At 42.6% G+C, this 27,611-nt stretch overlaps 1 protein-coding gene across 2 annotated transcripts in view; it reads left to right on the forward strand.

The window, feature by feature from the left end:
* Positions 1–27,611, forward strand: part of ATXN1 (ataxin 1) — a 393,467-nt gene that overhangs the window by 2,385 nt on the left and 363,471 nt on the right. For both annotated transcript variants that reach the window (XM_080933829.1, XM_080933830.1), the window contains exon 2: positions 5,978–6,093. The gene's annotated coding sequence lies outside the window, so the exon portion shown is untranslated. The remainder of the gene's footprint in view (positions 1–5,977; positions 6,094–27,611) is intronic.

Here is a 27,611-nt window from a genome sequence, read left to right on the forward strand (position 1 = left end):
TGGGTGGGTAGCTATGACAGTTTGATAGCCGAGGGGTTTTATTTTTATTTTATTTTTGAATGAAGCTCATGCCAGCGGGAGCTAGAGGTAGCTACCAGAGAGAAGAAAAAACATGCGCAAGAACTCTTGGAAAGGGATTGCACCATAACAGCTTAACTGTGGCATTTAATCTCCTCTGATTGTCCTCTAACGGGCCACGCATCAGTCAATATTTTAGCAGCTTTGCAAATAAATGGGCTTGAATGCCACCTTCCACGTAAAGCCTAGGCTGAAATGCCTCCTGCCTGTCTGCCTTTCTCATCATAGATACTGTAGGTGGTGTTAGTTTTCTGTACACTTACTCCAGCCCTGATCACTCATGTAATTAGATCAGGCTACCATGGCAACAGACAGTGTTCCTTGGCCCATTCAGGTGGATTTGCCTGAACTACTCCAAGTGTTTTATGCACAGCATTTGAGCTGCCCGAACCGGAGAGGAGAGACCTCACTGTTTCAATTGCATTTTCTTTCAGTCATCGGAACAGGAGACACTGAATGAGGTTTCTAGCTACTTAGCTTTTCTAAAGGAAACCAACAAGCTGTTCCTACTGGGTACAATATGTAAATGCATCTCCCCAGCCAGAGAAAGGAGCCTGACAATCCTGCTGGTGTTTATTGTGAGCAGATCAACAAGTATTTGATACTTGCTAGAAACCTTTCAGAGCTGACTAAAGCAACATTTCTTCTGCAGTCTAGAGCCTCTGGCCTTGCAGGCACTTAACCCTTTCAAGGGCGAAGAGAAGAGCACACCCAGTGCTGGCTGGCTTTCTAGACGGTTTATGAAAAGGAGATGACTTACTTGGAAAGCCTATGCCCACTGTCACATTTTTAAACTTTATGGTTTTATTATATTATAAAAACTGATACTGACAGCAGGCAGGCATTCTGAATATTATCTTCCTTAATTTGGATCTGTTGCTCCTGATCTTTGATGATCTTCAGAAGTAATTAGAAGGTTTATTTGGGGGATTTTTTTTGTTTGTTTGTTTTGTTCTTTTGTTTTTTTTTCAGCTAAGTTAGAAATGATACAAGCCAGTCTAATGCCCGGAGCTTTGCACAGTAAACAGTTTGTACAGTACTTTAGGGTATAATTTAATGACCATTTAAAGAGTGCAGTCCAGTGTTTACATTTGGGCAGCACCTTAAGCCTATCAAGGCCAGAAAGATTATATTCTGACCGAAAGGATAACAAAAAATAGCTTTAGTTGCTAGATCCCAACACTGTTGAGACAGTTCAAATGAAGGGGCTGTTTTAGAAACTTTGAATGTGACATGATTTAGTTGTGACCCTGCCAGTCAGTTTATAGTTTTAAGGCCAAGTAGCTAAATCAGTTAACTAGAAGAGATATAGAAAAACACCCCTCCCATAAACACAGATTTCTCACCTCTCCAGTGTCAAGTCTGAAAAAGTTGCTCAGTTTTCCTCCCTAGGGGTTTATGAGATTCCCCTGGTTACTGAGTTTATGTGGCAGGTACATTATTGTGCCTGTAAACTATCACTGTGGTTAAAAGGAATTATTACTTCTGAGAGGTAAGTTTATGCGAAGCCCAGGAATTAAAAGAAGACAGAGCTTTAAGTTTTATACACACCCTGGAGGGCCTTGGTTCTATTCTGCAACAGACAGAGAAAGGCTTTGCTTGCAGTTAAATGTGTGCCTGTGTTTGTCAGTGTACAAATGAGCCCTTGCCAAGTCAACACGAGAAGTGTCTGTATTTGACGGAGAACTGGAAAACTGGAGGACTGGAAAAGGCATCATACCCCTCTCCCCCCATTTCGTTTTAAGAGGGTTTGGCAAGCAGTGGTATTTTGTTAGAAATAGCATAAGGACACTTCAGGCCTCCCAGTTGCCTTTGAGAGAAAGATTAGAGAAAGATTCTCAAGAGCCATCAGATTGCATATCAAATAGCAGAAAACGGAAAAAAAAAAAAAAAAAAAAAAAAAAAAAAATTCCAGTGCCCAGAGTCCCAGGAATCAGGAACATCCAGTGTGAAGAAAGTACTAACACATTAGTCAACACCCTATGACTCCCAGGCCTGGGTGTCCTTAGAGTTCAAGGATTCCTTTTGTATAATGTGACTTTGTTTTCTCTCCTGTGGCGAAATGTCAAGTGGGTTTTGCTCCTGCACATACCTTGTAAGACAGCTTCTCCTTGCCAAATAGGCTGTGGCTGTTCACTCTGCTTCCTGTTGGGAGTCAGTCAATAAATGTACTTAACTAAAACCCTGAGCTCATGTAAGCAGAGGAGTGTAGGAGTGAATGTTAATTTCTCTGAACCATAGTCATCTGAAGACTCTGAAAAGCTTAAATACTTGCATATGAAAAGAGCCTTCTCAGGAGACATTCTGTCATTTTTAGGGGCTTGGGGTTGAGTGACTTACAGGCTTTGTATTTTTTTTTTCAGAGTGGCAAGTAAGTCTGAATGACTGGCTTCTCAGAGACAGAGACAGACAGACAGACAGAGACAGAGACAGACAGAGAGAGAGAGAGAGAGAGAGAGAGAGAGAGAGAGAGAGAGAGAGAGAGAGAGAGAGAGAGAGAGAATTAGGTTTGTGCAACTTAATTGCTTCAAAGAACAGATTTCCATCCTGGTCGCCTGTATTTCCAACCTGAGAAGAGAAGTGGGCACTTTTCTTATTTCGTTAAATGTCTGTTTAAAAACAAAACAAAATAAGACAGAAAATTGTAGGAGCAGCAGCGGAGGCCACAACCTCTACCTTGGGACTACCGTGCAGCTTTTCTTTCGCTTGTTGCTTAAGATTTGAATTTCTGACTCATCGGTAACACTATCTCAGTTACGATTAATTTCGTTTAGTAAATTCACTCATTGCAATTCTGTGGGCAGTGACATCATGATGTGCACATAGGATGCTAGCTTTTCCGTAATTGAAAAAATACTGGCTGTAAGGATTGAAATTGGATTGAGTTCTTTTTTTTTTATTTTTTTAAAAGAAAATACTTAAAATTACCGAAGGAAAGGAATGCCGTGGAATAATTCATCTTTATTTGTAGTGACAGCACTTTTATTTTTTTTTCTCTCCTAATTTTATTTTTATGTATTTTTTTACTCTCACCAGCATAATGGCATATTTTACAGTCCTTATAACCTTAGCCCTTTACAGTAATTTAGTATAAATGTTTATACCTCCTGTTATTATGATCCTACACAAACTGAAGCATGTTTAGAGTTCTAAGAGACAAACACAGCAACTCATGTTCGCTTTTGTTTGGTATGTTTGATGTTAGTAGCCATGTTTCCTTGATATTTCTATAATTCTTAGCGCACACCATTTGTGGGATAATGAAAACGCAGTGATACTTACCGTCATGTAAATGAAAGCGATGTCCTACCCGAAAATCCCTTTTCAGAAAACTGAAGGTGCAGGAAGACCTTGGGGCTTGGAGGGTCAGTGTCCCCATGATTGCGGGGCTTCATTTCATCTGAGAAGGATGCAACCTGCTTCCACCAAAATGCCCTTAAAGTGTGACAGATTCAGAGGGACTTATTTGTCAGGTATTTTTAGTGGTTACAGCTGCCAACCTGTGAGTGTGTGTGCTTCTTACAGAAAGAGAAGGCATTTTCTTGCCGTCATGTAAGGCAGACTTTCTCTCTCCGTGCCCCTGACCCTGATCCCGACTCCTGTGTTTTCTCCTGGGTTTTACACACCATCACAGTTTCGGTTACTCGGGCCGTCTTGCTTGGTGATCTTTCACCATTAGTGCTATTGTGCCTCTCTGCTCTGTGCTTTTGAAATATTAAAGATTCCAATTTTAGTGTGTGTCACTGTGTGAGGTGTTTTATAGTTTATTGTCTTGTTGATTGTGTGTTTTCACGTGTGGCCTTGCCCCTCTATTCTCATGATCCCTCCTCCTCCTCCTCCTCTTCTTTCTTTCTTTCTTTTTTTTTTTTATTTGATGGAATACAGCAAGCAGGTAACTATTACTCTGGCTCGGGTGGCAGGGAAAATGCTTATTGAAAGAAGGAGGTATGCCAGCGCTGGAGTAAATTAATATTTTACAGCATTTGCATCACATTTGACTGTTCTGTGTACTTCAGCAGAATGGGAGGAGACTGTCATTTGGACTCTATCAAATCTTATCTACCAGGCACTGTGTAAGCAGGGCCTTGTGTACACACCGATTCATATACAGGCAAATCCTAGTCCTCAGGACTTGAAGCTTCTGGAAAAGTGATTATTAAGTATTTTGAAGCTTCCTTTGAAACGTTACCCGATAAAAATCAAAACTTCCCTTGCCCTTAAAATAAACACCCAGTTAAGATGAAATAGGATTTTCTGAACTCCTATTGAACTCGGTCACTGTTTGTAAACCAACAGCCTTTTCTTGGTAGAAAGACGGCGACTTGCTTTCTTTTTGTAAGGGCATGGTAATGGTAGTCCGCTGAACTTTTTTCTCTGCACACAGATTACACTCGGGGAAACCAAAGACAGACAGGAACGACTTCGTTTGCTGAGCAGACCCAAGCACGTAATGGACGCTTAAATAAATTGGTGGTGAATGAACTCCTTAGGAGGAAGAATACTTTGGCTACTATTCATTACTTTGCAAAGTGCTGGAAAGAAATGGAAGTTGTTTTCCTTCCCAGCTGGGCCTTGCTCTTAAAAATAGCGAGTGTGTATGGTTGAAAATAATTATGACTACTAAGTCGAGTTGCCATGTACCCAAGGATAATTGGCTTCTTTACCTGTTTACGGATTATTCACGTTGGAGATCATATTCCTCTTCCAGAATAGTTTCTTTCTGACACCCAATATAATTCTGGGTCTTCTCCTTCCTACTGTTACCTGGCGAGGGCTTAGGAAATCCAAACTAAATTTAAACTCAGTCTAAACACATACGTAGCTCAGCTCCAGTGGACCTGACTGAAAACCAGTTCGGCATTCACTTAGATGACTGGTTTGTTTTTGTTTTTGTTTTTGATTTTTGTTTTTAAATCCTAACAGCATGGTTGATTCTTTTGATGTAATTTGGTTGCTAATTGGGTATCACCAGCACTTCAGTAAATAATTTTAATGACTAAGGCTAGAAAAAAGCACGCTAGCCAATAAAACCCTCTACTTCTCCTATTTCTGTGTATGCATCTTTAATTCACAAAAGTATCTCACAAGCACCAAGAGGTTATTCATTTTTTTCTTTTGTTTATCCATTCATACATTCATCATATAGTGAGTGACTTAGATTGACTATTGGGGCAAAAATGAAACTGAAGACAATGTCTGGTCAATAATTACTTATAAATTTAGGGCTCATCTACCATGTACAGAATTTAATGTCCCACAAACTGGACATGGTGGAATATGGGTTTATTCCCAGCACTTGGGAGTTGAAGGTAGGAAGATCTAAAGTTCAGGGCCATCCTCTGTACAGAGCAAATTTGAGATCAGCCTGGGCTACATGAGACCTTCACTCCAAATTGAACCTTTTTTCTTCCTTCAGTTGGTTTTCTACTCTCCTTTGCATTTGTATGCTAATGGCTACCCACATTGTGCCATGGTTGTCTTTCAGGGTGCATAGATCCTGCATAATAGACTAAAATTAGGCTTTTGGCCCAATTGCTATCCAGTTCCTCCCGTTCCTACTTGACGCTACTTGTAACGATTGACTCGTGGTTATTTATTGGATGCCTGAGGAAAATGACAGTAGCTGTCGCAAACATGGAGACCAAGGTTTTCATTTGACTGAAGGGACAGTCTAGATTTCATATGTTGGCTCCCCTGAGCCCTGCATAATAAAACCAGACCTGTTTTGCTGAGCTGTTTGCTCTCTGTGTAACTCTTTTATAACAAAACTCTAAATGTGAAGTTCTTGAGCTTTGAAGTCTCAGTGTCTCTGTTTACAGTGGTTTATTCAGTTTCTGTTTTTCTCTTTGTTTTTGGTCCTTCATCTTGGATTTCTTCTGCACTTCCTGGGCCACCATAGAAACATCCCACACCTCCTTCACTGTGCAACAAGCCACGAGGGCCGCCCTTCAAGCTGCAGATCTGTCTGTCATCCTACCCTCCACTCCCTCAGTAAGGAAGGGCATTCCATGTCAGGTGAGAGTTTTATGATGGGCTCTGTTTTCCATCTGAGGATAAAGTCTGACTTGGGATGGTTGCTCACCAGCCATGTACTCTGTTAACTGTGAGATATAATTTTCTTTGCAATTATAGTTTATGGGAAATTGAGCAGGTGTGTGTGTGTGTGTGTGTGTGTGTGTGTGTGTGCGCGCGCGCCTTTATGTTGTTAAGCTTGGATGAAACCATTTATAGTTGTGGTCTATTTGGTTTGTTCTACATTGAATTTCTGAGGATTGACGATTGCCACCTGGGGCTTGTCCTTAATTATTTTAGGTGTCCCTCTCCTTGAGAGACACTAAGCTGCCAGCTGCCCTGAGTGTCACTTCTCATGTCTTCAGTTCTTACAATCGTGAGCTACGTTTTCAGGGAAACAGAGAACTGTTTGTTGGGTCAGCAGCAACCAAGAGTTGTTGAGTCTTGAGTTTCTTTCTGTCTGTTTGGATTTTACAACTTCCTGATTTCCTCACATACAGTAAAAATTTCTGGCAGAGAGAGTCGTGAAACAGTGTGTAAGCAAGGACTGTTGACTCATGGTTCTCTGTTAAAGAGCAGACAGGAGGCCACTGCCCTTCCGCGAAATCTGGAGAGAAGGGAATTCATCTAGAACGTGGGGGATGGACAGTCTTGGGGACACTGGTGTACACAACCAGGGGGAGGAGTTGTGTAATTGAAAACCAGATCAATTTTCTCCACCTTGGGAGCAGTGTTGTTTAAAGTGGCCAAGCCGGGCAACACCAGAAGTTCCTAAGGCTGGCTGGGCAGCAGTCTTACTTCGAGACATTCAGACAGAATTTGGGGCTCCACCCTAGACCTCCTGAATCTGAATGTTCCCTGCTGATCCCCTGGAATGAAGGAAGTGTTTCTGGAATGTTCCTTTCTTGGTAAGAAGCAGAAGGTCCTCTTACCAAACCACATACCCCAAATGGAAGATTTCAAAATCCACTCCTCAAAAGGTAGATACTGGAGTTACCAAAAGTGTTCATTTTTAAAAAATGATTCAGTTGACGGGGGCATGGTGGCTCATGTCTGAAATCGTAACGTGTGACAGGAAGAGCTAAGGAAGAGGGACCTCACCGTTTGAGGCTAACTTGAGTTGCTTAGTGAGTTCTGGAGTAGCTTGGAATATATCCTCCAAAAGCCAAACAAAATAAAACTTCCAAGCAAACTCACCAGATTTCTGTGTTGACACCCCAGGACCAGTTTATTTTAAGCCAAGCATGAACTCCGTGGCCTCCGAGATAACAGCCCAAAGCTCTGACACTTGCCAGAGTGTCTGGACTTCAAACCTCAGGATGCCATTCCGGTCCTGCACATGCTTGAAATCCCGGTCATGCCTCAGTTTCTCCATACAAGATAGGGACCACAGAGGGATACTGTGAGGATGGAATGGAAAAAAAAATATGCCTGTGTGTGGCTTGAATGTGCCTGGCACATGACTCATGGCTGGTTCACATAAGCTACCATTGTTAGCACATAGCTTATCTCTAGACAGGGTGACTATAACGGTCTTGTTTTCCTATGGCTGTTCCTGGATCATACACGACTAGGAACAAGTAAATCCGCCTAGACCTTGGTCTTTGGACCAACCCTGTAGGTATTTGTGGCTCTCCAAAGCCAATAAGGGTTCTATTTATTTTTCTGAAGTTTAAATTTGAACTTATGTTAACTCTTCTGTGGTAGGGTGCATTTTTTAAAAGATAAACTGATGATGAATAGCGTGCTTAAATGGAGTTATTTGTAGTTTGAATATATTTTTTAACAAGGCCCTGACTAACAGTTAGTTTTAAACCTTAGGAAGTATAGCTATAAGTCTGGCAATAGAGTTCAATGGGATGACACTTGCCTAGCACGGGTGAAGCCCTTGGTTCAATTCCCAAAAATTGACAGAATGAAAGAAAGAAAGAATCTAAGAAACCTCTGTGGGGCAAAGCAGAGAGGGAACAAGTTTACAGGAGGCAAGCATTGTATTCTTTTGAATTATGCAAATGAGTTCTTTATATTTCATTCATTGTGTACGTGAGAGGCTCCCTTTAAATCAGTGGTTTTCAACCTGTGGGTCATGACTCCCTTTAGGGGTTAAATGACCTTTTCACAGGGGCAGCCTAAGATTATTGGAAAACAGATATTCGTATTACAATTCATAGTAGTAGCGAAATTTCCGTTATGAAGTGATCACAAAAAGTGATTTTATGGGTGAAGGGTCACCACACCATGAGAAACTGTATTAAAGGGTCAGAGCATCAGGAAGACTGAGAACCACCAGGAAGTGCAGTGATGCCTAGTTACTGCAAGGTGACACCTCTGAAGATCTGCAGGTGTCTGCTAATGGGCAGGATGGGGTGTCTTACTGTTGCTCTTCCCCTTCAGGGGAATCCATTTTGCCAGACAGAAGATCCTCACACTGAAGTCTTATGAGATATGGTTCAGGTGCATATGGGGTGAGGTGTTCTTTTCCTTTTAAAACCTGTGGTATTTGAGGAGAGTCATTATCTATAACAAGGCATCTAAAGAATTTTCTTCTGAACAAGATGGGCAGCCAGGAATCTTATCTCGGGCAGTTCAGCCTGCTTATTGAGGTACAGGGGTTTCTTGCCTCATAAACAAAGTAAGTGTCATGTGGATACTCAAGGTCTTACTGACAAATAGTGCAGTGTCACCTTGGACATTGGGCTGCTGATATTTTCTCTGATTGCATTGAAAAGGAACGTATATACATTATCTAAGCATCTTCCATACATAATGGCCTCATTATGGTCCTCACAGTTGTTGGCTGTATGTGGGCAGGGAGAGAGTATCCTGTTGCATTCTGATATATTCAAGTTATTCTTTTAAATGAAAGTCTGGATTATTATTTCTGGCTCTTGTTATTTCATGAATATGATACAGCTAAGCCAGTTATGACCTAACTTATTCACAGCTGCTACCTATATAAAGAAGTGATTCATTCATATATTCGCTGTGTGTTTCCTTTTCAACTATTTTATGGGGCTCTGGACATAAGAGTGAGCAAGAGCTACCGGAGATTATCCATTCTTCGTGACCAGGCAAGAGAAAAAGGCATGCACAGGAATAGCTAACAAAGCCGAGAGGGTTGGGCTGTACTTACTGGGGGGTACAATCTGACCCGGAAGGAATTCAGAAAGGTGGTGGGAGTTCAGGAAAGACAAAGAGGAGGAGGATCACGTGACTTGGTCTCTGAAGGCTGGCTTGCACTTCTGTGGGAAGAGATGGAGAGAGGCAGAGAGAAGTCTTGCAAGTGGCTGGGGCAACAAGCAAATGCCTGCTTGTATGTAGGATGTAGGCTGGGCAACTGTGGCTGAGGGGGGGTGTTCTGAGTTTCAGAAGTCAGGGAGAGGTGGGGTATGGGGCTAGTTGAGAGGTCAGTCCAAAAAGTTGTTTGGGAGCATTGCTGGTATGAACTTGGCCTTTGGGGTTTTCTGCCTGGCAGAGGGGTGCTCACACACAGGGCATGACTGAATCTAAGGACTCGGGAGCTGGTGTTAAGTGAAGAGGGAGAAGGTAAGAGGCAGTGATGAGGGTGCTTGAATGCTTGTGTGGCTCGGCTTTTGCCAGTTCTTCATAGGCTGGGTTGGCAAGGGAGGTCGAGTCGATGCATGGATGGATTGTGAAGGGGGGTTTCTTCTGTTAGAGCTCCAGAACCCTAGAAACCTTCTGTGTTCAACTCAGTGCCATGAAATCTTGTTGAAACAGTTATTCCTTTATAAGATAGGAACGGGAGCTAATTTTAGCTAACTCTAATATGCGCGTGTATGAAAATGAACGCCGCATTTGACGCTCAGCCCTTGCGGTGTCTCTTTTCACCTAAAACAAATACTGCCTGTACTTTCCTCTAAACGGTGTTCTGAAGACTTTCGAGTGTGTCCCAGCGTTCCTTTGATCTTTCCCACTGTTGATTGAGTCTTCTCTTGTGACAGGCGTGAATCTCATTGTGTCAGCCCCTTAACAATTTAGCCATTGTTCATTTGTGGTCATTCAGTAACTGTACTTGTGACAAATTATATTAGTGTGGGTGTGCTTCATAACTTCTGAGGATTTCCCAGAGGTTATATATATATGCACATATATGTATGTATATATATGTTTTATGTATATGTGTAATGTATATGTGTATATGAATATATATGTGTATGTGTGGTTACATGTATATCAGATAAACAGATATAGAGACAGAGATAGAGATTAAAAACAGACACAAATCCTTATTATGAAAACCCAATGATACTAGACACAGCTCTTTAATAAACTGACTTTCACTTAATATCTTATAGAAAATAAAGAAATATAGAATCAAGCCAGGCATGGTTGTGTACCTGTAACCCTAGCACTTAGGAGCTGGAAGCAGGCAGATAAGGAGTTCAAGACCAGCCTCAGCTACACAATAAGCCCGAGTAAGCCTAAGCTGCTTAAGATACTGTTGAAATAAAGAAATATTGGCCTTGGTTCTGGAGGGAAAGTTAGCCTAAGAGTTCAAGACACAGTGCAGGGGCCATTGAAAGTTAACATTCCGTGACAGAGCAGTTTATTTCCACGAACTTAGGGAAGGCCTGAAGATTGTCTAACATTTTTATCTTGTTTTGCTTTTATTTGAGTTGTTTACACAAACTCTTTGTATTGCCCTCAAGTGGCCAAGAATGAAAATATTAAGTATGAAAATAACAATATTAAAGCCATGAGGCTCTGTGCATGTCTACGTGTGTGTTGAGGTGCACACGGATGGCTGTGTTGAGCAGACACTAGCTGTCAACGCCAGATGTCTTTCCTCAGGTGTTATAGTCTTGTTCACTGAGGGAGGGATTTCCACTGATCAGTGAGGCTGGCTGGTCAAGGAGCCCCAGGGGTCCTTCTGTCCCTACCTCCTCCACGGTGCTGTGATTGCAAGGGTGTGCCACAACACCCAGCTTTTCCACACTGCTTCTGGTGATTTCACACACTTGCCGCTGAGTGCTTTACTGTCTCCTCAGCCTGCCTGGAAACCTTTAATGAGCATCCAGTGTGCAAGAGGAGACCTTAAAGGGAAAAACAGTGATATGTAGTTTACCTCTGCTTCTTCAAACATGAAGCCCTTTAAGCTTCGTTGCACCTTTACCTGGTACCCTGTGGTTCTATCTTTGTCATGGATGTAGAAACTTTGGCACAACAGACGGTGAATAACTTAACCAGTTTTTGCCAGTCACTTCAGCTTGGACAGATCCCTGTGTTTCTGAATGATGCTTAAGCCCTGAGCCCTTCCTACACTAAGAAGCTTACACTTAGATACAGAAGGCGAAGGCTGTCCTGGATGATAAACGAGCCATAACTCAGGCACTTCATGGGCTCAGAGACCAAGATCAGAAATGGTTCTGCGACCACAAGCTTCGCATCTCTCTGCCTGCCCCTCTGACTCCATGAGCTTCCGATTCAAGCTGTTTGTAACTTTCTTCCTTTTCTTCCCTGAGGTTCCTACGTGCTTTCGATAATTATTAATTGGAGAAAATGATGACGGCGGCACTCGGCTTATCTGCTTTGGGGGATTGGCTTAAGTTGGCTCCAGATGTTGTTCAACACAGAGTCCCAGGGAGCAGCTGAACTTTTGACTGCTCAGAGAACTTCACTGGGTCATTGCTCAGCTTGTAGGACTTGGCAGATAGGAGTGATTTATCTCTCCTGTGTGATAGGTGGTGGGGTGTCACCCAGGGCACAGTCTGAGAACAAAGCGTGCAGCCAGAGGCTGCCAGTTGTAGCCAGGTGGCCACCTGAGTGCAGGTCTGATGGCCCTTCATTTTCTTGCTTTTCTGGGTCTAGCCTATGCTCACCCCGGGATCAGCCAGGGAATCTTTGCTAGTTTGTGTCCAGGTGATGTTTAGGCACCCCAGTTGTCTTTTGGATGCTGGGTGAAATTGCCTGTGAGTTTCTTTTCTCCCCACTGGAAGTGCCTCCCTCTTTACAAACAGTAGGAAAGAGTAGCAAAGGCCTTGAGGTGGACAGTTAGTGAGCTTGGGTGGCAGCTCCAGACTCCAACAGAGCTGTGGTCGTGCTCCATGCATTTTTATTTACAGATTACTAGGCTCTGCGTCTGATGTGACTAGCTTGGAAGCTCCACCCCAGAACAGTTGTATGTCATCTGCTTCAGAGGACTAATTGCTTGGCAAATCCCCTTCGGTAATTTCCTCTTTATTTGCTGATGAGTTACTTAACAGTGATGGGTTTGTGGAGCAGACCATGGAGTTAGTTGACTGTGCCCTCCAGAAACACCATCACTGGAAGGCCCGGGGAATATGCTTTTTGAGTTCTGTTTGGCTTTCCTGAAGAAACACTGAAACCATTATACGTCCTGTTAATATTTCACTCAATACTAGGATAAACTCCTGAGCAGTGTTCTGTTTTCCAAAAGGAATCAAAACCAGACCCCTTTCTTCAAATAGGCCCCTGTGCATTAGAAAATTATTAAAAAGGAATTTAAAATTTATAGAATATTTAATACTGTTTTAAAAATATGACTTGGAGTGGAATAGCTTTCTAACACACAGCAGAATGAGGAGGAGGGGCTTGAGGAGAATTCCGTTGGACTGCTAGCCTGGAGAGCCAGTCTCTTTCTTGCCTTATTGCTGTATCAGGAAGAAGACTTGCCTTTAAACCTTGCTGAGCCTCAGTTTACCTATCTATGAGAAACTGAAGGAAATGATATCATGAGTTTTTTTTTCTTTTGCTGACATTATAGAGTTCTGTGATCTCGTGTGTGTGTGTGTGTGTGTGTGTGTGTGTGTGTGTGTGTGTGTATGTGTGTGTGTGTGTGTGCGTGTGTGTGAGAGAGAGAGACAGTGGTCAACATTGATGTCTTTTTCTATCACTGTCTATCCTAATTTGGGAGATAGAGCCTCTCCTCTGTTAGCTAAACTGGCTGGCCAATAATCTGCAAGGAATGCTCTTGTGTCAACCACCCCAACTCCCACTCAGAGTTACACCGCGATGTCCAGGTTTATTTGTCTGTTTGTTCTTTAATGTGGGTGATGAAGACCTGAACCCCAGTCCCCACACTTGCGTATCAGGCTTCTTACTGCCCTCCTGAGTCATCTCCCTCCCAGCCACATTCCAGGATTTTACTAATCATTCTTCCTTTACCTGTCCTAAGACCTTCGCTTCTGTCAAACATCATTTGCTGTTGTTTGACTTTGTTAAGTTTGGTGTTTAATTAGAGTTTGTATTTTAGCTGTTATCATGTCATTATTTAGAGAGTCAGTCAGAAGTGGTACTGACAATCATTTATCACCACATCTATATTATACTGCAATAGCTGTGTGTGTGTGTGTGTCTTCTTGCTTTCATGCTCCAAACAGGAGTCCTCTCTGGAGGTAGATTGTGTTATAAATTAAAGAAATCTTTTAGCTAATTGTGGCAGTGTTTCTTACAAGAGGTCTAATGGAGCACAGATCTGCGCATCTGTAACTAGGGCCACCTATTGCTTTTCATTTGTGAGTAGACATTCTTTTGATGTCATTTGGTTTTACCTGGAGGTGTAGGTGGGAATCTGCAGGTAATTCTTTTGCTCTTCTGCCTTGATACTCCTTCCAATTACCGTGTGCAGTGCAACCTTGCCTATTTAGTTTATAAGCAGCTCATGCGGATGCCCCAGGATGGATCACAATTATTAATAGTTCCTTTCGTCGGGTGAATGCAAGTGTAAGATATGACATTTAGGAGCTTTTTGAATACCTACCTCCCTGTGATTGGAAGCCGAGTTTTTGGATTCTGATTGGAACTCTGTAGTTGTGTGGCCCTGCCCACGTCTCTTAAATCTGTGGCCCTCAACTTCCTTATCTAATGAACTGGGGAAGAAAATGCAGGTCTCGAGGGATTAACATGGTAAGCATTCTGTCTTAGTTAGGACTTCTAGTACTATGATAAAACACTGAGGGAGGAGAGGGTTTATTTCACTTATATCTCTTGGGTCACACACTCTGTCACTAAGGGGAGTCAGGGTAAGAATTGAAGACAGAAACCTGGAGGCAGGAACCCAAATAGAGGTGATGGAGAATTGATGCTTATTGGCCTGCTCATAGCAAGCTAGCTGGGCCGTCCCTCATCAATCACCAGCCAAGAAGATGTACCTCAGGCGTGCCCAAAGGCTAGAAGTTGACAAACAAACCAAACAAAACACCAACCAGTACACATTCCCTGGCCACATTACCTCACAGGGAGGAATCACAGGTTTATAAACACAACTGCATCCATGAAAGTAAAGATATGACATTTTAGAGGTAAGGGAAAAAGACATGAGCAAAGGCAAGAGGGTTTCAGGACTAAGAGGATGCCCGTTGGGTCTTTGAGGACTAGGTGTGAATCCTAATTTTATTTTTGAACCTTGGGAGGACTGGATTCATTTCCTGTGTCTGGAAGTGACAGCATCAGCAGGTGTGGCTACACCATGGAAGAGTAGTTGCCACCATCGAGGGTGGAAACACAGCTTTCGTCTGGCTGTGGTGCCAACCTCACTCTTTTGTGGATTGCCCCATTCAGGTCCCTAAGCCATGTGTACCTTGTTTATTTATTTAAGGTGGTGTGTGTGTGTGTGTGTGTGTGTGTGTGTGTGTGTGTGTGTGTGTGTTTGTGTGCATGTGTAGGTCTGAGAACAATTCACAGGAGGAAGCTCTCTCTTTTCTCCTTGTAGGTTCTAGGGATCAAATGCAGATCATAAAGCTGGACAGCAATCATCTTTACCATTTCCTGTCTTCCAGATTTTTACAAATTAAGATATACCTTCTGGGTCCAGCTTTATAGGTAGCAGAAGATGGCCTGGTTGGACACCAATAGGAAGAGAAACCTTTGGTCCTACCAAGGCTTGATGCCCAAGTGTAGGGGAATGTCAGGGCAGGGAGGTGGGAAGGGGTTGGTGGGTACCGGGCACCCCTATAGAAGCAGGAGGATGAGGATGTGATAGGAGGGTTATGGAAAGGAAACCGGGAAGGGGGATAACATTTAAAATGTAAATAAAATATATCTAATAAAAAAAGAAGAAAAAGATAAATCTTCTCTTCCTCCTCCTTCATCTTCTTCTCTTCTTCCTCCTCTCCCTCCAACTCTTCCTCTGGCATCTCCTCATTATCCTCATCTTCCCTCTTCATCTTGTTCTTTTAAGTTTGTTTGTTCTCACTTATGGCAAACAATGTCATTTGCTGCCCAGACTATAACATTTTCACCTCCTGGAATACAGTTTATTGAAAACTTCCATGTGAAATCACATGTCATGGGGAGTGCTTGGCCTGTCTCTGTTGTGTCTTAGGATGAAGCTAGGACAGCTATTTTTGCTGGCAGAGGTAGTTTTCCCTGAGGGTGGGCACAGATCGGGCTGACTGCTGAGCAAGAAGGGGTTCGTCCTGAATCCCTTCCAAAAAGGCCTCCCCTGATTTTCGTTGCTGCTAAAGATGGAGAAACATGTCTGGCTTCAACCTGATTCAGGGTGAGACACATCCATCTTGTTTCTTTGGGAAGCTCAACTGGCCCCTGGGTTTTCAGATCTGCATTTCCTTGATCCCGGTCCAAGTAGCCTATCCCTGTGCTTAGTTACCAATTTTCCTTCAAACAGTTAGCAGAGAGGCCACATGTGTGCCAGTCTGTGAAGGCAAGTCCTTCCTGTGCTCTAGATAGCACTGTGTTCTGAAAAGTCATATCTGCTTTATCTATTACACACCCCAATTTTCATTTCAGGGGTGATGCCTTTCCATATTTATTTAAAAAAAAAAAACAATGAGGCCTATGCATGTGTGTCTGCGTATGAGTGTGTGAGTTCAGGTGCCTCCCTGAAGAGAGCTTGGCAACCTCTGGAGCTGGAGTTACGTGCAGGTGGTTCTGTCCCCTCACCTGACTGCTGCGAACTGAACTTGGGTTCTTCCTTAGAGCCCCGTACAGTCCTAACCACTGAGACATCCCCCACCAGCCCCAACCACAATGTTTTGTTGCATAAAAGTTCAAGGTTTTCAATAGGATGGGTTGTTCATTTCTTTAGTTTTTGTTGTGGATCTACTTGGAAGGAAGACAGACAAAAGGGGTACCTGGGGCTTTGTACAGGCCAGTCAGAAATCTGGCTCTCCCAGGGATGATATACTCTCTCCCTCTGTGTCCTCTTCTCCGTTCCCCCTCCTCTCCCCCTCCCCATCTCCCTCTCCCCCTTCTCCCGCTTCCACTTTCTCTCTCTCATTACTATTTATCTTAGAAATGGTTTGTTTTTAAAGGCCCAATGCTGTATGCATCCCCCCCCTACTTCTCCTCACACCTGCTCTTTTCTCTTGCCTCCTCCCAGCCGCCATTCTGGCCACCACATTTCTTCTGCTCCACACTGGGTCTCCCTGCTCTCTCTGGTTGACCTGCGTGTTTCCTGTCTTGGGAATGTGGGTGGAAGTATGTCCGGCCTCCTCCCTCACTTGGGTCTCAAGGGACATGGTGGGAATGTCAAAGTCTCACAGTTGTCCACAATGGTGGTAGATTGGAGACTTGACCTGTGTGGTTGGGTTCAGCTCCCTGCCAGGCTGAAGGAGAGACTGCTTGGGTTGATTTTCCTCCAACTGGAGACATGGAGCTTATCTCCTGCCCTGAAGGGTATAGCCGTCTCTTGTAGATGGGTCTCTGCGTGGAAAGATCCTCAGCAGCTTTCCTCAGCATCAAGGACAAGGGGAAAGTAAGTTTCATGATCTGAATTTGGTCTTATGGCTCAGTCAGGCTGGGACACCTCTATGTGTAACATGTCTACTGGATGGGCATTCTATACAGACATTAGACATTTTTCTTCCTGTTGTTTGAGACAAATCCCAGGGCTTGGGTAGGTCAAATATATCCGTGGATACAGAAGGTCAAATGTATATGTGGAAATAATGAATATCCTACAAACTGTGCTCTCCTCCCCTCTTATGTGACTGGGATTTTGTTGGCTGGCTGGCTGGTTGGTTGGTTTGTTTTAAACAGGCCCCTTCTGTATATTCCTGGCTGTTAACCTTTAGGTGCCCGTGACCTTCCTCTTTCAACTTCTCCAATGCTAGGTAGGATCTCAGGCACATAACTGTTACTCTTGTCCATCCCTTTCTACTCTCTGAAGTCCGAGAAAACGCTTCTGAATGTTAGAAATGTGCTTACACCTTTGCCCAGTGAAAGCCCCTCCCCGCCCCCACTCTGGGTTCTCTTAGCTGCAGGATGAAGTTCAGCATCTCTGATCTGGCTCCCTGGCTTGGGATGATCTTTATCACTCTGGCTGGGTCAGTCATGTAGGCCTGTCTCAGTCATTAAAGGCTTCCCTCTGAGTATTGTTTTGTATACACACTTACTGAACCTCCTTCTTTAGGACCATGACCTCTTTGCTCCTGTTTAACTAATTTCCTCCAGTTCTTAGTATTTCAGCTTCCTGTCTCTTCCTGAGGGAGCCCTGAGGCTGGGCAGCAGGAGACTATTGGAACTCTCATGCTCTCCTCCTTCTGTAGCTCTTGTTTGTATGAACTGTGTGGCTTGGCCTTGAACTCACTTTGTAGATGAGGCTGGTTTGAAACACATAGCAATCCTCCTGCCTCAGCCTCGCAGACACTCAGATTTCTAGTGTGAGCCACCACACCTTTGGCAGGTATATGGTGCCCATTTCTAGGGTTTGGGGTGAGAGACTGTACCCTAGACTCCATGTCAGATGGAACTGGGATACCAGGAACCAAGAACCTAGTGCGCAAGCCCACAGAGAACCACAAGCTGCCCTATCATGTTCTGCTCTGGGAGATTCCAACTGGGGCAGAAGGAAATCTGGGTGAATTCTGTTCTGAATTCTCTTCCAAGTTCTCAGGCCTCAGATCAGGTTGTTGAACCCCAACATAGAGAAGCATACTGGCACATACAGTCCTCTGAGGGGAAGGAGATGTCTTTCACGTAAGAACCTGGTCTCACTGTATCTTTGATGCCTGGCTGAAGTCTTTTCAGAAGCTAGGCAGTGAATCATTCATGCCTGTAATCCTAGCATGCAGCAAAGATGCTGGAGTTCCAGGCCAGCCTAGGCTACCGAGTGAGACAGAGGTTTGAGGAATTCAGCTCACGCTTGTCCTTCCTATGTTCCCAGCCTCAAATAGACAAACGTATAACTAACTACCCTGTGGACAGAAGCAAAGAGGATCCCGTTATTAACTTACACATCAGCCAGGCACAGGGGTACACACAGTTCCTGTTCCCTGAAATGTGATGTGGGGAGATTGTGAGTTCGAAGCCAGTCCTGGGTACCTAAGAAGACCCTGTCTCAGAAACAAAACAAAACTAACAGCAACAGCAAAGATATTTAGTAAGTAACCTCCACTGGGTAGGTCACAAACTAAAAGATGTAAAAGTAGACGGGGTTTGTTGAGAAGAAAGGGGGTCAACCAGAGTAGGAGAGGAAGGGGAGGGGCTACAAGGAGGCTAATATATATATATATGCATGAAATTCCCAAATGGGTTAACTGACACATACCTCCTTTCCTAAAACTTAGTTCTGTGTGGAGTCTGAAAGGAACATGGCAATGGCATCTTAGCCCCACTGTGGTGTTTTAGTTTGGATGCTCTGCTCTACCTAAGCCTCTGCAGTCCTCTGTCCTGTCCTGTACTCTTCAGAAGGGGTGGGTTTCGTCCCTTTTCTATCTCGGAACCACCCAGATGAACAGTGCTATTTTAACAATGTGAATTAGAACAGAAAAGTAGAAAGCTACTTTTCCCCCTCCTGGCACACTGCGCATCTATGCTAACAGGCAAATGTGAGCTAGGAGCAACATCCACACGACAATATATATATATATATGTATATGTATATGTATATGTATATGTATATGTATATGTATATGTATATGTATATGTATATGTATATGTATATGTATATGTATATGTATATGTATATGTATATGTATATGTATATGTATATGTATATGTATATGTATATGTATATGTATATGTATATGTATATGTATATGTATATGTATATGTATATGTATATGTATATGTATATGTATATGTATATGTATATGTATATGTATATACACACACATACATACACATATATACATGCATGTATATATACATACATACATACACACACACACAGACACACACACACACACACACATGTTTCCAAATGTGAGTTTGAAATATGCCTGCCCCAGACCAAAACTTCTCTTGCTTGTTCCAAACCCTAAGATTAATATAGTTCATATCCCAAGAGGATGGCTTTCAGTCTTTTGAAAAAAAAAGTAAAGAAATGGACAATTATTTGCTGTGCTGATAAGGGGAGAACATCATGTGACTTGACTGGTCTCTAAGTTTTTTCTGATGGGTATACTGATTGGTAACTCTTTACCATAAAGTCTTGAAATTATTTCACTATAATCGTCATCATCATCGCTGTCACTATCATTTAGAGTTTCCCATTTGAAATGATCGGGGTCTTCAAAAGCAGAGAAGCTCTGTGCTTCCTGCTTCTTTTGTAGAACAAGCCAGAGCTGTCCTTATCTTTTGATGCTCAGTAGTAGCTCCAGCCTTAAAAACCACAGCTATGCACACTATGGTGGCCAGTGTATCCTGGGTCTGCCTATCTTGATTACAATATGTCACAAGAATTCAATCAAGCATTGTGGGAAAATTGCTTCAGTGGACAGTCAGGATGACTTCTTGAGGGGAGAGTATGTCAAAATGATGATGATGATGATGATCACTTGACTGGATTGAGAATCCCCTAGGTGATAATTCTGGGAGTCTCCAGAAAATACTACACGAGGAGAAAAGACACACATGGAATATGGGTGGCACTATCCTATTTGATCTTTCCGTGCTGACTATAAATGAACAAAAGAGAGCACCATCACAGTGCCTCATGCCCTCCTCTCTGGTTCCTGATACATCTAGATGTAAGCAAGCAGCCCCAACTTCTGTAGTATCATCCTTTCCCCTGAGCCAGAATAAGCCCTTCTTCCTCCCTTTAGTTATTTCTGTCGGATACTAGGATACAGCAAGGAAAAAAAAGCAGTAACTCACTAATCGTTTGACTATAGCCTAGGTTTTCTAACCTATAGTCTTGCTCTTTCCTCCATCCCCTAGTACAACTAAGATTCCCCCAAGTCTTATGCAGGTAGGCCTCCGAATTCAGGAAACAGGACTACATATTCTTCTTTCATTGAGTTGATCCAGTTTGGAGATGGACCTGTTGTGATAAGAATGCAATTCCAGAATTCAGCCTCTTGAATACAAGCAACACTTTGCTGCCCTGGGATGCTTTTATTCTTAAAAAGTGTGTGTGTGTGTGTGTGTGTGTGTGAGTGTGTGTATGTGTAGTATGTGTGTGTGTGTTCATGTGCCTTCAGGTGCCTACAAAGGCCAGAAGATGCTGAATTCCATAGGCCTGGAGTTACAGATGGCTGTGAGCCCCTTTACATGGTGCTGGGAATTAAACTCCAGTCTTCTGCAAGAGCAGCAAGAACTTTAAACCACTGAGTTTCTCTCCAGTCCTGGAGTATTCCTTTCTTTATTTGGATGTCAGCTGTGTTGGGAGTACCCAAGACTCCACTTGATGTACTAAGAGGGTGGGAGAAAGTGTCTCTTTTTACAGCCACTGTACTTTTATGGCTGAGCTGTCTCTTCTGTAATGTCACCAAGGTTAGAGACACCAGGAAGTCAAATTGATCTTGTATTTGGAATTCTGAAGCCTGAGAAGTCCCTTTCCCAGAAGGTGGGAACACAGCATTAGGTCAGCTTCCTGTCTGTAGTTTCCTACTATGTTTCTCTTGGTCATTACAGGAGAGGTTAGCAGAAGTGTGTCCAGCTGCCCATGGATCTGTCTGGAACTTGCTGAGCAGAAGGGGCCCTGTGCAAGACAGGCGACTCTTCAGAGACATGGATTGCTCCTGTGATGATTATGTATTGACAACATTTTGTGGTTAATCGCTGTCACTATCCATCTCAATAATCCTGGAGCTTGTGTCATACTCAAAATGCAATTATTCCTGTCTTCTTAGAAGTCATCTGGTGACAGGCTACCATGCTGCTAGGTGCAGCACCCCCAGAGTTTGAATCACTTCTGTTTGTACCCCACTGTCTCTTTATAGTTTTCTGTCTCCTGCAGAAGTCAAGGAGATCTGTCTTGGCAGGGAGCTTCTCTTGGTGACAGAGTAGCTAAGAATGTTTTGAACAGGTTCCAGAACAAAAAAAAAAAAAAAAAAAAAAAAATGCTGGTGGACGTCACTTGTTATCCCTCCCTCCAAGTTCTTCTCTGGGAGTCCTAGGGCCTTGGTGTCTTGAATGAACCCTCCAAGAAATATAATGGGTCACCATTTTTATTCTTGGCCACCTAATGGATGACATCCAGCTTTAGAGACCTCCTCTTGGGCATCATCCCTGTCAGCTAGTGTGTTAACCACCCCATTGTCTGGAGTTGGCCTCCTACTCATTTTAAGCTAGGCTCAGTCACTGATGGCCAGACACAGCCGAATGTCACATTGCTTTCCTCTGCCTCCCCTAGAGCTTTAAGTCTCTCTTGAGCTCCTGAGGACCATTTCTGCCAACACTACCCATTCCTTTGCTAGACACAGTGCACACAACCATTCTTTCTATGTTGGCATTTGTCCAGCAGCCTAATCTGGAGTCAAAGCTACATTTGTCTTGCACAGACTTGTTCGTGCTGGTTCTGGCCTGTCTCTCACCACAAGTTGAGCTTTCAAAAACACCAGTGATTGGTTTTGCATAGACATGTGTGGACTGTCGGAAGAAATCTCTCTCTGGGTTTCTGTTGTTTACATAAGCATATATGCATTTAAAAAAAAGTCCCATTGCTGAATTAAACAACGGGACTTATTTATTTTTCAAGCCACATATGCTTAAAGGTGTCACAGAATAAAAGCAACAGGTTTCATTTCTCTTACTGACAAGTTGCACCTTATCCAAAAGGTGTCTATTTTTTGTCTTGGCAGGAAAGGGTCAAACTGGAAATCTGCAACAGCAACAGGCTAGATTGGAGAGGTGCAGAAGCTGACAAGCCCATGCCCCTTGTTAGGAGTTCAGCCCGTGGAATGTTCTGTAGGAAAAAGGAATGGCGGAGATATTTCAGCTACATTTTGTTCTCAGTCAAAACCTTCTGAAATATAAATCTGCTGTGTGTTGAGAACGGAGACAGCAGCTCATAGAACTTGAATGGCTTTCATTTAACTAGAGGATCCCACAAAAAGAGGCACTTGTTCTGACAACCATATTCTTGGCTTTCTTTGACTTAAAGGAAAATCAAATCCCGGTTTACATATCTGAGAGGATTGTTTTATGAACAAAGACACGGGTCAGATCGCAACACAGTGGCTTCTGCGACAGCAAATAGAAACATTTCTCAAGTGAGATACGGATGTTTCTAAGCCTCAGCCGGAGCCCACAGCAATGATAGGAGTTGGTGATAGGAAACCATTTGCAGCTATAACTCAGTTTAGATGTGCTTTTCTCTCTGAAGCATAGAAATCTTTTTTTAAAAACAAAAATGTTAATCTCTTGCCAGCGCACATCTTTATCTATACTTCACCTATTTGCATAATAGGGGACGGATGTGAATATGTATTCATGTATGTGTGTAATCACAGAAGTCATCCTCCTTTCGGTTTTTTTGCAGCAGATTGCTTTTTCCCCTCATAACGACATTCAGAATTTTCTCCAATAGTGCAGATTTCATAATTACCCACAAATGTGACTTTTCCATGTTGACAGATACCACAGAGGGCTTATAGCCAGTGCTTGTGGCCGACGGGGCAGCACTTTAGAAGCCAGGGTGTTCTGAAGCTCCAGTTCTGAGCAGACCTCCACTCTGTACCCTGCTAGCGGACGGTGTATTGTTCTGTGTTGGGTTTTGAAAGCCCAGATCCTCTGGCATTGACCTGGGACTCATTGCAAGTGTAATGGCTGTTATCACAGCCACCGCCCCGAAAGCTCCCAGCGCGCTGTGGCCTGTGGTTCTTGAAACTCAGGCTGCTCAGGGAGGTTGTGGACTTAGTTAAAGGAGCACTGAAGACATTTAGGGTTCTTATCAAGCTCCTGAAGCAATCACATCAGCTGGGTTTCTCTCTTTATTCTAATTCCTCGGCTCTTGGCTGTGCATCTCATGTTTGGTTTTCATTCTTTGCTTTGGGTTAGTTTACCCTTCAGCTGGCGGATTTTCATTATACAAATAAAATTTTATCATTATCATCACTATTATTCCTCCGTTACTTTGATGTTGCTTTGAGACTTGCCCTCACAAAGTTCAGGCTAACCTAGAACCTCCACCCATCACTTTTAGATGTGAACCATCACACCCCTGTCTACAGAAACTTTAAAAAACAAAAGGACATATTTTCCAAGTATGGTGGCTCACGTTTATAATCCCAGCACTCAGGAGGCTGAGGCAGGAAACAAGCACAGCTTATAACCCAGCACAACACAAACATTTCTATCTAGAGCTGGCGAGAGGGCCCAGTAGTTAATGCTGTTTCTACTCAGGACTGGTGCTCAGTTAGGTTCCTGGGATCCACGTGAAAAAAGAAGTAAGAACTGACTCCACACGTTGTCCTCTGACCTATATGTATGTGGTGGTGTGTGACGTCATCCCATGTTGAAACATGCAATAAAATAAAAACAGACATTTAAATTAATTCCCACGGCAATATAGAGCTTTGATTTGCTCACTGTTTCTACCTTTTTCTGTCGTAGCGTCAGACCATTGTTTCTCTATAATTTTGTTCCAGGATTCCCTCCTTCTTGGAATACAAGGGTCTGCATTTCCTTTTCAACTTCTTGTCACACCTGAGTCCATTTTGTAGGTGTGAGCTGTAGGCACTGTGTTGAGTGCTCCCTGTCCAAGGGGAAGCTGCACATCGGTCCTTACAACACCATCCATCTTTCCCTTGCTCCATTATTCCCCCAGAGGAAAATCTACCTGTCATTAATTAGTTCATTTTGCTGTCGCTTCCTCAAGCATGCTTGGAGTTCTTTCCTCTCCCAATAAACTTCGCAGCTTCGAACTGCAGCTATGAGCAAGCTCCTTAAGAAATCAGTTGTCCCTACACATGGTTTACAATGACTCTCACTATTTAAAAATGATTAAGCTTTTCTGTGTGTTCTTTGCTGTGGGTCAGGAACTCGACCTGCTTAGCCATCTGACACAGAAGTTAATCACAAACGGGTCCTCTGAACCAAATCATTAAAAACAGAGCGAAGTTTCTGAACTGCACAGTTGGCAATAGCACACCTGGTTAGGGAAATGTTCATGACACGTGAATAACATCACATTGGCTCTCTGTGGTGCAGGGGTGTCTGTGTGTAATTCCTCTCCCTGAGTGCTGTTTGACTGTCAGCTAACGGAGAATCCGTGCACACATACATGAAGGAAAGCACATCAAACATTTTGAAATAGAATCTCAACATGTAGTGCAGGCCGACCTCAAACTGTTTGCAAGTCTCCTTCTTCTACCTCCTGAGTGCTGGGATTCTAGGCATGAGCCAGACACACCTAGATCTCCTTTTTTTTTGAGACGGGGCCTCTCACTGGCCCAAAATTGTCCAAGAAGAAGAGACTGGCTGGCCGGTGAGCACTTGTCTCCAGACTACAAGCATGCACCACAATATCCAACTTTTTCTTTTCTTTTCCTTTCTTTTTTTCTTTTCTTTTTTAACCTAAGGTTATGGGGACCAAACTTTTGTGCTCACACGTGCAAGGCTAGCATTTCACTCAATGAGCCATCTCTCCGGCCCTTTCTATGGAGGGACGATGGTCTTGTCCCTGCTTTTCAGCAAAAGTTTTAGGGACTTTGACATCTTTATGTCTTTGGATTTTCTACTCACAAGTGACCTTTGCTTATGGCTTTTTGGAGCTGTAGTGACTGGCACAAAATACCGGTGAGCTCTTTCAATTTAGACGGAAGTAGATTAGGAGTTTCTAGTCTCTGGGAATGGGATTTGTGCCTGAGGTATATGTCAGACTCAAATGCAGCATGACCTCAGCATAGACATCTAAGTAGCTGGTTCAGAGAACTTAATCCTTCAACTTGGACGTTTCTTTGGGTTTATTTGTATTCAGTTTTGCATTCAATAGATCTAGTTTTGGTCAGTAGCATAGTTAGAGAATTACTTTAAAATATTTAGTTGGTCATAAGCTTTAAATTAATATGATATAAATATCATTGCTTTCTGTTTTTTTTTAAATTATTATTGGAGTGATTTCTCTGTATCCCCGGAGAAGTCTTGTTTTAAGGTTGATTTCTTTTTCCCAGAACAGTTGCTGTATTAAGCTAATAATTAATGCCCAACCAGCAAAAGTAAAGGAGGTTAAGATTTATGTGTTTATTTATTTGATGGTGCTGGGGCTCAATGTTATCAGGTAAGCAGTCTACTACTGGGTGAAATCTCGAACCTACAGATTCTGGATTAGTACAGAAAAAAAAGAGCCTTATGCTTGCATCTCTGGATCTGAGAAAAGTAGATATGTATTTTCTCATATTATTGGTATTATGAGTTAGTATTATGAGTTAATTGAATAAAGATTAAAATCAAGAGCTGTGGCTTGAACTTGCCTGTAGTAATTGAAATTAATCACCGAGGAATAACTTGGATCAGTTTATTTACAGTTTCTTGTGGAACTGTAAGCTAAGTGAAACTTGGCTTCCTTAAGTTGCTGTGGTCACAGGTTTCCTGTGTGTTTGTTTGATTGACAGAGCAGTACAATCACAAGTCTGAAGGATCTTTGTTAACTGCGATTGTTTAGGTGTTTCTCATTCATGATATTTCAACTCAAAAGAGTTTGTAAGCATCTCTTTGTTCAACTTTATTGACATTCTACTTTATTGAACAATTCCTTGTAACTCTGTTGACTGAGTCCTGTGTTGGTTGAGAATGGTAATGCTGAGTACCTGTGACTTGTAGCACAAACAAATCAATCCTTAATTTCTTTTACTGGGTTACTTAAGGGACAGCGTTTAACAAGTGTGTAAAGGTTATTTTTTTCATAGCTGTGATAAAAGCAAAGCAAAACAAAAATCAATCAATCAATCAATCCATCCACCCATCAAAAATAAAACCAAACCAAACCAACCAACCAACCAACCAAAAGAAACCTAGGACCAAAGCAACTTAAGAAAGAAAAGTTTCATTTAGCTTACAATTCCAAACGGGTAGGATCCACAGTGGGAGGGAGGGCTTGACATGGTGCAGGATGCTGGATGATCTCATCTCCATTCATGTTCAAGAAGCAGAGAGAGGAAGCAGGAAGTGGGCTGAGCCTATGAACCCTTAAAGCCTTCCCTCCCAGTGACACACTTTCTCAGTGAGGCTTCACCTCCTAAAGGTTCCATGTGCTCTAGACAGCATCACTGACAAGGAACCAAGTGGTCTACAGGGACACTTCTCTTTCAAACTACCACGAAGAGACAAGTGAACATTTCAATTTATCATTCTTTGTCCACGTGTGTCACACTAGATGTCATTGTCTTTTGGTAAGCTCTGACTAGATATGAAAATAGATAGTTTTGTTTGCTTTGCTTTGATTTTGAGACACAGGCTTGCTCAGTATTCCTGGGGGCTTCACACTTGCGTTGGTAGCCCTGCCTCAGTTTCCCATGTGCTGGGATTACAGTTGTGCCCCTACCATGTCTTGTTTAGTAATCTCAGCATACTTTAGGTAATATTACATCCTATGACATAATTCTGTTCTCTTAGACAAGCCCACCTATGTGAATGTTAAGGACAACCCCTGACCATGCAACCGGGAACTGCCTTGCTTTCTTCACCCATTCATTATGGAGCTGTGAGCTTTGTCTCTTCCGGTCATGTGACTTATTCTTAAGATGTGTATCTAGAATTGTACTTGAACGAGAAGAACTTGATTACTGATATTTTCACCTTAAGAAAACATTGCTAATAAATATTGGCTCTATAGATTTGTAATTGAAAACATGGGGAGAAGTGTAGACATATATATTCTCATGCCAGGCCCCAGTGCAAAGAGCCTGCTTCCTTTTCTTTTTTTTTTTTTTTTTTTTTTTTTTTTTTGGGTTGGTTGGTTTTGCTTCACCTTTTATTTATTTATTTATTTATTTATTTATTTATTTATTTATTTACTTGTTTCTAATAATGCCAGCCAGCTGGCATGGCAAGGGATTTAGGAGGAGTTAGTCACCCTACTAATCACTTAACCCTCAAGGTAAACCTATACACACACCTCCATTTTCAGATAAGGTCACTGGGTTAGTAGATTGCCCGAGGTCATGGGCTTGAGAAGTGACAGTAGTTCGGCTCACACAATCCTGACCTCAGCCCCCAGGCTGGTAAGGAATGAGATACTGTATCTTAGCATTGCTGACAGGGAAGCACTCGTAAGTTTTTAGTTTACTTTTTTAAAAAATTAACATGCATAAGCAAAGGTCTTTATACAAATCTTGTCACTCAGTGAGCACTTGTTTAGACTCTCTAGCCAGATTTAAAATTTTTTTTTTTTTAATTAATGAGAATATTCTAGC

Source organism: Micromys minutus (genome assembly GCF_963924665.1).
Source record: "Micromys minutus genome assembly, chromosome: 1".
NCBI classification, from domain to species: Eukaryota; Metazoa; Chordata; class Mammalia; order Rodentia; family Muridae; genus Micromys; species Micromys minutus.